Source organism: Myotis daubentonii, chromosome X (genome assembly GCF_963259705.1).
Source record: "Myotis daubentonii chromosome X, mMyoDau2.1, whole genome shotgun sequence".
NCBI classification, from domain to species: domain Eukaryota; kingdom Metazoa; phylum Chordata; class Mammalia; order Chiroptera; family Vespertilionidae; genus Myotis; species Myotis daubentonii.
In genome coordinates, this window is record NC_081861.1 from 72,853,874 (window position 1) to 72,865,277 (window position 11,404).

Below are 11,404 nucleotides of genomic sequence, written 5' to 3' on the forward strand. Positions count from 1 at the left end.
TCCAAAGGGAAGTAGATGCGCCATATTTAAAAATAATAAACAATGGGAACCCATCTCACTGTCTGATTGTGAAAATCAAAGGTGAATGGTTGTGCCCCCAATCCATATGGAATACTGAATTCACCTAGTCCTGGCCTATTGTATCTACCCCAACAAATAAAAATATATGGTATATGGGAAAGGGACGATTTGCTGGGAAGGGTTAAAAAACTCTTCTGTTATACTAAGCGATATTTACTGTAATATCACCAAGTTTACATTAAATAATACTGGAATATGGTGTAATACAGAAATTATAGGCAGAATAACTTTGCCTGAGGTTCATAAAACCTATGATAATATTGATACTGAAAAGCCAGTGTATTGGGAAATTGAACTCAATCCTCCCCATGAAGTCATTTCTATGGAAACTAACAGGCTAGAAGAAAAATTAGAGCTTCTAGATAATGAAATAGTAGAGAGTCTTAATTCATCTGGGCAAACGTATCATAAGGTACAAGTGACAGTGGATGAAGGAGGAAAACATATAATTTGCTTAATAAAAATTTATGATGATACATGTAAAGGGTTTTTCGGTTGGCTAGGATGCTTGTTACCCTCAGACTTTTCCTCGTCTAGTATTAGACATTTTCTGTTCCTAATTGGTGTTATTGTTTTAGTATTGTTACTTTTGTTCATGATATGTAAATGTTATATTAGATGCAGAAAAGCAAAACCTAAGACAAATAGCAAAAAGACTCGGATCATGATGGCTCAAAAATTAGAAATGATCCAGAATACTTATTAACAAGGACATATAGGAACTGAATGCTTCCCATTTACCTGCCTTTTTTAAGAATAAAATAATAATTTGACCTTGAATGCATTCTAAGGTTATGGTCTTGCCCCATCCCCAGTGGTCCACCTGTTCAGCAAGACATGCTGACACTGAGACATCCTAGGAATGAGCCTTCCTAGCACTGTGGGACTCCATTATCCAACCAAAAGGTTGGTCATCAATGCATCCTTTGGATTGATTTATGACCAAAAGGGGTATGTGTGGACGAAAGGAGCCACATGCTAACCTGACAAGCTCAGGGGAAGCCTGCCTGGCAGTCTCGCAAACTCAGAGACCTAAAGTAACCACAAAGGATGGTCTGAAAATTAAATATTTAACTACAAACAGGTTATACTGGGTAGTCATTGTTATGCCCAGATTGAGCCCCAAAAGCCCACCAGGGAGCCAGCTGAGTCTGATGCAAAAGCAAAGAGTCTTTATTTGAGATACCTCGGCTCCCTGACCACACTCACTGATGCAACTGCAAGCCAAGTGGCAGAGAGAGAGCTAGCCCTGTGGGAAGAGGGGTTTTATAGGGGGTTGGAGTAAGGGGAGGAGAAAGGACTGTGGGCCCTGCTGATTGGCCAGGTGCAAGTCGGTGTCTTGTTACACAGGATGTGGTCATATCTATGGCGCGCACTTCCCTTGATTGTCATTGGTTAGTTTGAAGAAATCCTGGGTGTGGCTAGCAGAGACTTGGGTTTCTGGGAAGAAGCCTTGCTGAGCACATGGCTGCCCAAAACTGGAGGATCCAGGGTAAGATGGAGGGCGTAGCCCTTACCCTGGGGCAAGATGGAGGGCGTAGTCCTCACCCTTTCATTCCCCCCTTTGTCTTGGAACTTCCGGTTCAATCATGAGACAGACTGCATTTCTATTTCACCATTGCTAGAGGCCCATACTGGGCACTCAGAACTATCAACTGAACTATCCCTATACGCTTAACAAATGGTCCGGTGGAAGGGAAAGAAACCATTTTAGCTTTAACAACTTCTATTGAAATAGGATTTTTCTTCTTAAAATTCCTCCATGGCTATCAAAAAAAAACAAATCAAGATTAATTTATCTACTGTATTCAATTTGGCCTGATGTTTGCATAAACACAACAAGAATGGTAACCGACCACCTTTGCTGGAATCTCATGGTTGAATCTTAATGTGCCCCATAGGGCCAGGAAGCCAAGTGGTCCAGCTGCCATCAGGCCTGCCTGCAGTATCTGCTGAGTTAGGTGAATCCTTCACCTGTAGCAACTCCACTTGAGCCCACGCTTTCCTGCAGTATCTGCTGAGTTAGTTGAATCCCTCACCTGTAGCAACTCCACCTGAGCCCTCGCTCTAGGCTTTAAGGCCCATCTCAGTAGCCCTCCTAATCGATGCAGCCCAGAGTGAGTGGGGGTTCCACAAGGATGCAGAGGCATCCTTATTGCGCCCCTTCTACTCTTACCAACTGCCAGTGATGGTAGGGCATGGGCCTGATGCTCCAGCGCCAGCCATCTTCAGGGCTCCCAAGCAGGATACCAGGCTTTCCTGTAGCACTCTTATTGGCTTCAAGTCTTTAGAGCTCAGACAGGGCTCTTTAAAACATGATACTTCAGTCAAAGTTTTCCGTTAATAAAACCACTATTAGGAATCAGTCTTATTGAATATATGCAAAGAAATGTATTTCCATGACTTATTTAGCATTTCCAATATTTCAGAGGAATTATATAAGGAGAAAAACATACTGATCTGCTCTAAGATTTTCTGACTTTCCTTGCCAATTCCTTTTCATGGATTCTTCAGAGTTATAACAAAACAGTAACTGTTGGCATTAATCCTTCTTTCTATGCATAACCATGCCTCAGACCTTCTATTCCAAACAGGCCTTTCCCAGCTTTCTACAGATGAGGTTTGTACTACCCCTGACATGGGCATGGTTATGCAGGCCTGCAATACAGTATACAGGCTGCCAACCGTCAACTGTCTCTCAACAGAGACCAAAACCTGATGGGCACTCTTCCCTGCCCAGTTGGGCACCTTCCCTCTTGGCAGCTAGACACCCTTTACTTTTGGGGGTCACCCACACAGTCCCCTTCCAGGATAGCCAACACACATTCAAACCTGCAAAAGAATCAAAGGTCAATATAACATATCAACACAATGAAACATAATATTGGCATCATGGCAGCCAAATCTTACTAAAGTCCATTCTTGAACTTCCTATAAATTGTCCTTGTCTCTTTGGAGCCATGTTTATGAAGATGCAGCATCATCTAAGTCTATTATACGGTATGTGGGGGCTCCTGGTAGCAGGAGTGATCGCAAGCAATGTTACCAGCATCAGGCAGGTCGAGCACGCCGTAGCTTGAGCTTGTGCGGGTTGCGTTGATCTCGATCGACACTCCATTTGGTGACAAAGTCTTCCTGGATCATGGATGGGTCTGCTGACCGGACGTGAGTGTGATGGACCCAGGTCGCAACGCCATCTACCTTGAGAGCAGTGGGGGTCGTCAGCACCACAGTGTAGGGACCCTTCCAACGTGACTCGAGGGTCTCCCGGTGGTGCCTTCTGACATAGACCCAATCTCCTGGTCTGTGCTGATGAGGAGTTGGGGTTGCGATGGAGCGGAGGTGCAGCCAAATGTCCTCGTGCGCCCTCTGGAGCCCTCTAGGGGCCTGGCGATTTCGGTGAAACCCGGTATCCAGAGGCGGCAGTAGCGGGCTGATCCTAGGAATTCCCTTACTTCTCTTCGAGAGGTGGGAGTATGGATTTTCAAAACAATCTCCTTTCTGGCATCTGATAACCGCTGCTGCTGGCCCTTTAGGATGTATCCCAGGTCTTACTGGACCTTCTCCTGGCTTTAGTTCTACCAGGACTGGGGCCCTGTGGGAGGCCAGCCCCACCCCCCATCTCTGCCCAAGCTGTTTGGAATTCTTGTAGCCATTTGTCCATACTGCTCTCTACTGGGGAAGCCTTCTGGTTGAGGCGATACTCATCCTCTCTAGCCTCATGGTCAGGACCTGAATGGGGTGGCCCCTCCCATCGGTGACCTGAGGCCCCCCCTTGTCTGAATGTTATTTGAGCTCCAATTTTGGTCAGTAGGTCCCGTCCCAAAAGTTGGTAGGGGCATTCTGGTATCACCATGAAAGAGTGGGATACCCGGCCCGTTCCTAAATCTACTGTTCTTCGGGTAGTCCATGAATACTGGCTCATACCAGTTGCCCCTTGCACCAAGGACTTTTTGTTCGCCAGTTTTCCTTATGGGGTGTGGAGGACTGAATGTTTCATCCCAGTGTCGACAAGGAAGTCAATGGGTGTCCCCTCCACTTTAAGAGTTATCCTGGGCTCGGGGAGGGGATCCGAACCCCAACTCCCCTAGTCACTCAGTCCATCCAGCTTAATTCCCAGCCATTTTTACAGATCCTAGTGACCGTTACCTTCCTTTAACCAGCAAGCCAAATGACACTGGCCTGTATTATTCAATTCAGCACAGGCAGGAGGCCCATAAAATCTCTGCCCTGAGGAACTGTGAGCCCCTAAATGTCCTAATCAGACTAGAAAAGCCACAAATACCTTTTAGCAAATCAAAGTCCCTAGCAAACAAATAGCCTTAGATTAGCAATACATTCATATTTTTAAGAGACATAAACAGAAATTTCATTAGTTAAACAATTTTGAACAACAAAGATACATATTTAAGCAATAAAGTCAGATCAATTTACAGAAGCAGAGACAGCATGCAATCCAAACCGAAGTTTTGGGTAAACACATTATCTAGAGTCCTTGGGTAACCTAGGTTGAACTTAGGCATGTTATCTAAACTACAGTTTCTACCTGAAATAATTGTCATCATACTATACTTTAGGAATTGGATTACTGCTATCAGTCCCTTTTAAAGACCTTGACATAACCTTTAATTGTCCTTAGTTTAAGGAAAGCAGGGTTTTCTAGATTTAAGAGATTAGCTTAAAAATAAATCCGCAAGGCAAGCACACTTCCTGCCCCATCCACATTTCTGCAGCAAAACTCCATCTTAAAGCTCCACCCCTGACTAAATCAGAGGGAGGGGCCTTTGCTGTTTCAAGATGGCGGCCCACAGGGGAGCGGCAAGTCATGTGGCTGTATTGCAGACAAAAAGAAATCTCACTAAAATCAGACCGATAAGCAAAGGCATTTAGTTACCACAATTACACAATTTTTCCCAATTCAATCCAAACCTTAAACTTTTAGCTAGCAAATTAAATATTCAGTATTTCTCAATACTCAACCAACAGATTTAATTCTGTCCTCTAGATTTTTCATGAGGCAAATTAGAGTAAACTTTACTTTTTACTTTCAAGCAGCTCTGGAAAACTACATTTGAGGCTTGCAAAACAGGTTCTGGCCTACCTAGTCTTTTCAGATGTAAATTGACCACATTCTTTTAAGATTTTTGCTACAGGTGGGAAGCGACTAGCCCCTTCCTTCATTAGAAATTGCCTTGGGAAGCCAGCCTTAACACCCTTCGTTTGCATTTAAAAACTGTTCTTTATTATGGAAATGCCAATCTTTCTGCTAGAATCTAGCTAGCATCTTTTTTTCCTTTGGGTAAATAATCAGTCTTGGGCTCCATCCTGCACATTTGCAAACAGACTCCAGGTCAAAACTCTATCCAAAATCGGACTATGCACGCATTCGTTTTAAGCCAGCTTTTCTCTTTACATGTGCACAAAAATCCCAGACGCATTTACTTGGGGAGGGGGTGACCTCTTTTCACAGATCCTCACTCAGATGCCCGCCCGACCGAAGTCGTGGAGCCACACAAAGGAGGGGAGAGGGCAGGCCCCCTCCCTCCACACTCGCACACTTTCACCAGACATTCATTCAGAGTTTAAACAATAACAACTTCCCAACTCCTGAGGGAGTTCTACAGCCACTCCAATCTCCTTGAAATGGTCAATCACAATAACCAAAGGAGCAGTCTGAGTCCATCCCATAACGTCCGCCCAGTAAGTCCACAGAAAACAGAAAAACACAGACACAGACAAACAGAGGGCCCCAAAGAACAGCCTTCCAACTCCGTGGACGCATCTAGACCAGCTGTGGGAAAACTACGGCCCGCAGGCCAGATCCGACCTGTTTGAAATGAATAAAACTATTGAAAAAAAAGACTGTACCCTTTTATGTAATGATGTTTACTTTGAATTTATATTAGTTCACACAAACACTCCATCCATGCTTTTGTTCCGGCCCTCCGGTCCAGTTTAAGAATCCATTGTGGCCCTCGAGTCAAAAAGTTTGCCCACCCCTGAACTAGATGATGGCTTTACGCCAAACCAGCGGGAGTGACCCGCCTCATCTCAAATATGTGAGGGGAATACGCATCCCTCCTGGGGAACAGAACGTCTTCTGACTCTCCCCGCCCATTGTCCTTCAGCAGTGCGTCCACCTAGACCGCTTCGGGCACTAGAGAATTTCAGAAGTGAGCTCACACAGGACAGAACATATAACACAGAGAACAGAATACACAACACACAGAGACCCTACCACGGCCAGTCAGACTCTCCGGATCATGGGTCCCTCGAGGGTCTTGGGGATCCTGGACGAGCCCCCTAATGTTATGCCCAGATTTCAAGATCCCCAAAAGTCCACCAGGGAGACAGCCGAGTCTGATGCAAATGCAAAGAGTCTTTATTCGAGCTACCTCGGCTCCCCGACCACACTCACCGACGCAACGCCAACCCAAGTGGCAGAGAGAGAGCTAGCCCTGTGGGAAGAGGGGTTTATAGGGGGTTGGAGTAAGGGGAGGAGATAGGACTGTGGGCCCTGCTGATTGGCCAGGTGCAAGTGTCCATCAACAGATGAATGGATTAGAAAACTGGTACATCTACACAATGGAATACTATGCTGCTGTAAAAAAGAAGGCATTCTTACCATTTGCCACTGCATGGATGGAACTGGAGAGCATTATGCTAAGTGAAATAAGCCAGTCAGAGAAGGATAAATACCACATGATCTCACTCATTTGTGGAATATAATGAACAACATAAACTGATGAACAAGGACAGATCCAGAGACGGAGCGGCATCAATCGGACCATCGGGCCTCGGAGGGAAGGTAGGGGAGGGTGGGTGTAAGGAGGAGAGATCAACCAAAGGACTTATATGTGAGCATATAGGCCTAACCAATGGACATGGACAACAGGGGGGTGAAGGCATGAGTGGTGGTATATGGGTTAACGTGGGGGTAAGGACACATATGTAATAACTTAATTTAAAAAAGCATTCAATCCCAATAAGGCTTTCCCAGGCCATCATGTTACTCATGGTCCAGTAACTCTATTTCTGTAGAAATCTGTACAGATGATGGGTATAACCTAGTGCTCATACTGTCCAATGGCACTGAAACTGCTTGTAGGAAACCACCCTTCCTAACCAGGTGGAGATTTCCCTCTGGTTTATTCATGATCCCAAAGGAAATTTTCAGAACAATTTTCCACTTCACACTTCCCTCTCACACCCAAGACACACAATGTGCCACTGCCACCCCCAGCGTCTTTACAATTATCCCCCGCAGAGGGAATCCGTTTCCCAAATACCCTGGCTCAGGCCATGGGCATCATTTTATTTATTTTTTTTAATTTATTGATTAAGGTATTACGTATGTGTCCCTATCCCTCCATTGCCCTCCTCCACCCCCCCCCACTCATGCCCTCACCCCCCTGGTGTCTGTGTCCATTGATTAGTCTTATATGCATGCATACAAGTCCTTTGGTTGATCTCTCCCCCTTACCTTCATCCTCCCCTACCTTCCCTCTGAGGTTTGATGGTCTGAACGATGCTTCTCTGTCTTAGGATCTGTTTTTGCTAATCAGTTTATGTTGTTCATTATATTGCATATATGAGTGAGATCATGTGATATTTATCTTTCTCTGACTAGGTTATTTCGCTTAGCATGATGCTCTCCAGTTCCATCCATACTGTTGAAACTACACTGCGGTAAAAATGAAGGCCATTCACAATTGAGTGCTGTTCCCTGGAGGCCCACTGCCTCACCTGTTCTGTTACTTGTTTGTAGGATTTAGGGGACACCTAACTCCTTCCTTATATGACTTCAGCTCCTACACTATCATCCTGTGGGTGGGTGTGCCCTGCTTATGTTAGTGTGCCCACTACTAACACAGGATCTTCCAGATGACATATGCTCAGTGAATGTCTGGGGATTAAATGAACCACTGAGCAGGGGTCGTTTTTATTCAGATGAAATGCCTCCACTTCCTTGCCACAACCAAGGATCCTTAGATAAGTTGTTTCATGGAAAGACAGATGAGAAGATATAAGGAGCAAAAATTAACAACCTTTTGCTTTTATTTTTCTATTTCTTAACTCCATGGATTGTACTGCTGAGTTCTTACACATTTCCAAGGAAATCCTTTTATAATGCCATGTTATCTATTTTGGGATCACAAACTAGAATGGGAAGTGTCCCAGTTTTCGTTACACAGTAGAAAATCTCTTAATCTTGAGCTGGACATGTAGAAATATATATGTGATCAATGTCATTTACAAAGTTACATGCTAAAAGTTTCGGAAACCTATGAAAAGGGACATTCAGAAATTTCCTTAAAAATTTGCAAAATAATAAATCATTGATTTCTCAATCATAATAGGAGCCCAAACCTTTCCCTTGGCCTCACTACTGGTTTCTTCTCAAACACAGAGTTGAAAATTGGACACACTTTATGCCCAGCAAAAGAAGTTAATGCACATGGGCCTGAAAAGTGCCTGGATGCAACTCTGGTTCAGGCATAGTAGTTCTCATTGCACTCAGGCCCTTCAGGCAGGGATGAGATGAAATGGGAATCCCTGTGATTTACCATGAGCACAAACTTGAGGGCTTTCAACATGGTGGTCTCAGCTTGGGCCCTGGGTCCCCACAGGAACTCATAGCATGCAGGATAGCTATTGGGCACCTGGCAGTACACCAGGTACTGTTCCTGCATCCAAACTTTGGTGATGAGCTCCCTGGGCTCCCCATAGAGCCAATGCACCTTCCTATCCTGCACCCCTAAAACATTCAGTGCTTCCCAGACTTTTTCCTCAGGGGCACAATCACCCTCTGAGGTTATCACACACAAAATTGTGACCAGGAGGCCTGTGTTGGGATATTTGTGTCCATTGCTCACCATCCCATCATAGGTGAGCCCCAAGGCGATGATCAGGAAATATGTGTGGGCACTGGGTTCCATTTCCATCACAACAATACCAAAAACCAACTGGATTCACTCAGTGGCTGCACTGAAGATCTCAGGAAAGTGGTTCTGGTGATCTTTGATGACACTACTCAGTATTTCTGCTTTTGTGGTTGGCTCCTTTGCGCGATACTTCAAGAGCAGGAACTCCACCATTTCCATGATCTTCGAATGCAGTGCTTTGTGCAGCAAGGAATCAGCATCATCTTCAGAGCCTCCCTCAGTTTTTGGACCCTCTTCATCTCGGATGCTGGAGCTCTCATCTTCAGGGTGGCTCCATGGAAAGGTTTCCATGGCATGAGGGGAGGGGCAGGCACGCTGAGAACTCTGGGGAGGACTTGGTGTCTCAGCAGCAGACACCTCCTCTAGGCTGTCTATAAACGGGACTGAGGGGGAGGAAGACAGAGAGGAGAAGAGACAGGGCATCCTCCTCCTCCTCCTCCTCCTCCTCCTCCTCCTCCTCCTCCTCCTCCTCCATAATCCAGAACAGCTCCTCCGCCACCAGGCTGGGCATCTCAATTGGGTACTGACGGTCTTCCTCAAGCTTCCAGGGCTCATTCATATGATGACTATGCATGATGACTAATGCTGGAACAGTGACCAAATGTGGGCAGAAGATGGGCGATGAGGACCCACGGGCCTGGGGGAGAGGGGGAGTATGAGAGGCATGAGCTGAGAAACACACCCTAGGTGGCTCTGACAAAGGTGACTTCCAGGTCTCTCCTTTAGGGATGTACATGGGCCTCACAGGGCTCACTCCTGATCTGCCTGCCCATTAAGAACCTGAAGTAGGAAGTGACATGACTGTTCAGGGTATAGAAGGCACAGCACAGGGTTCTGTAGCTGACGGTGGGGCGTGGAGGTGTCAGGCAATGTGGGGACCCTCTGACATGGGTAGGGATGCCTGGGGACATATTCATGGTCGGAACCTCACCTTAATTCCTAGCACTTTCTGGCCTCCTGCTGCTCTGTGACCTGAAAATATGTAGCGTAGACCAAGGCCTTCACCTCCTCCAATCCAGGGGCTCTGCTAGAGGGAACAAAGGGGTACCTCAGCATGCACATGGCAAGCACAGTCCTGGGACTCCAATGCTGACAGAGGGGCAGCAGGACTCTGTGAGGTCCCCTCTGTTTTGAGTGGCAGGTTCCTCCTTGCAAATGTAGGATCCTCACCTTTCCCCTGCCAGGGCCTGGCCCCTAACTGCCTTCTGCTGGCCGAGGTCAAACTCTCAGAACAAGACTACACACACCTGACACTTCAGTGAAGAAACTGAAGGGGCCCCACATGTGGTCCCTCTCCCAGAGGATCAAAAAGGGGTGACTGAAGATTTGGGTCCATCTACCCTGGGTTAAGGCTCTGATCATTTCTCACCATGACACATGGCAGGGTTTCAGACCACTCTCTCTGCTGACTGAGCCCAATCTACTTAGACTTAGGCTTCACCTCCCTGAGATACTGGAGTAGGAAGTGAGCTGAGCTAATCCAGGCACTATTCTGAGTTTCCCCATTGCTGACAGAAGAGGCAGAGTAAGTCTGGGTTCCCATGTGCTCTGCTTCCCCTCAGTGCTCACCTTGATTCCTGGAAAGATCTGGGACTCATCTCTCTGTTGACAAAATGTGGATCCGGGGGATGATACAACATGTGGTCTCACACCAAGGTCTTCACCTTCCTGAGAGCTCTGAGACAAAAGTGAACAGGAGCTCCATCTGTCCCCACCCCTGTCCAGGTTCCCACACAACTGACACCAGGGCCTGGCCCATCTGCTCCCGGTAGAGTTCCCTTAGTCTGGCTTCAGGACATTTGCCTTTCTCCCTGGCCTGGCCTGGATCTGAATCCAGCTGACCCGATTTCACCCTGAATAACTGTCCTCAGTGAGAAATGCTCACGAGGAGCAGGCATGTGGCAAGGGAGAGCATGTCACACCCAGGTACCCCTGCCTGGGGAATCTGGATGCTGAGGACAGGACACTCCCTGATGCTGAGGGCTCTCTTCTTTTCTCGGGGAACACACAGCTACAGTTTTCCACAAGAAAGCATTCAGACCTTTATGGCCCTTCCACAACCTCGCCTCCTTTTTTCTTTTTTTAAAATCCTCACTCAAGGATATTTTTCCATTGATTTTTAGAAACAGCGGAAGGAAGAGGAAAGACAGAGAAATAACAATGTGAGAGAAACACATGGATTGGTTTCCTTCTAATGCATTCCAACCAGGGCCCAGGCTGCAGAGGAGCCTGCAACTGAGGTATGTGCCCTTGACCAGAATCAAACCTGGGACCCTTCTGTCCCCAGGCTGACACTATGCACTGAGCCAAACCTGCTAAAGCTCAGCTCCTCTTTTCATGAACTGAAGCCATCCCCTCTGACCAAGGCCCCATCTTTC

The 11,404-nt window shown here is 46.4% G+C and overlaps 1 pseudogene; it reads right to left on the reverse strand.

Moving 5' to 3' along the window:
- Window positions 1–8,573: 8,573 nt before the first annotated feature.
- On the reverse strand, window positions 8,574–9,585 carry LOC132224987 (melanoma-associated antigen 4-like; annotated as a pseudogene).
- Window positions 9,586–11,404: the final 1,819 nt, after the last annotated feature.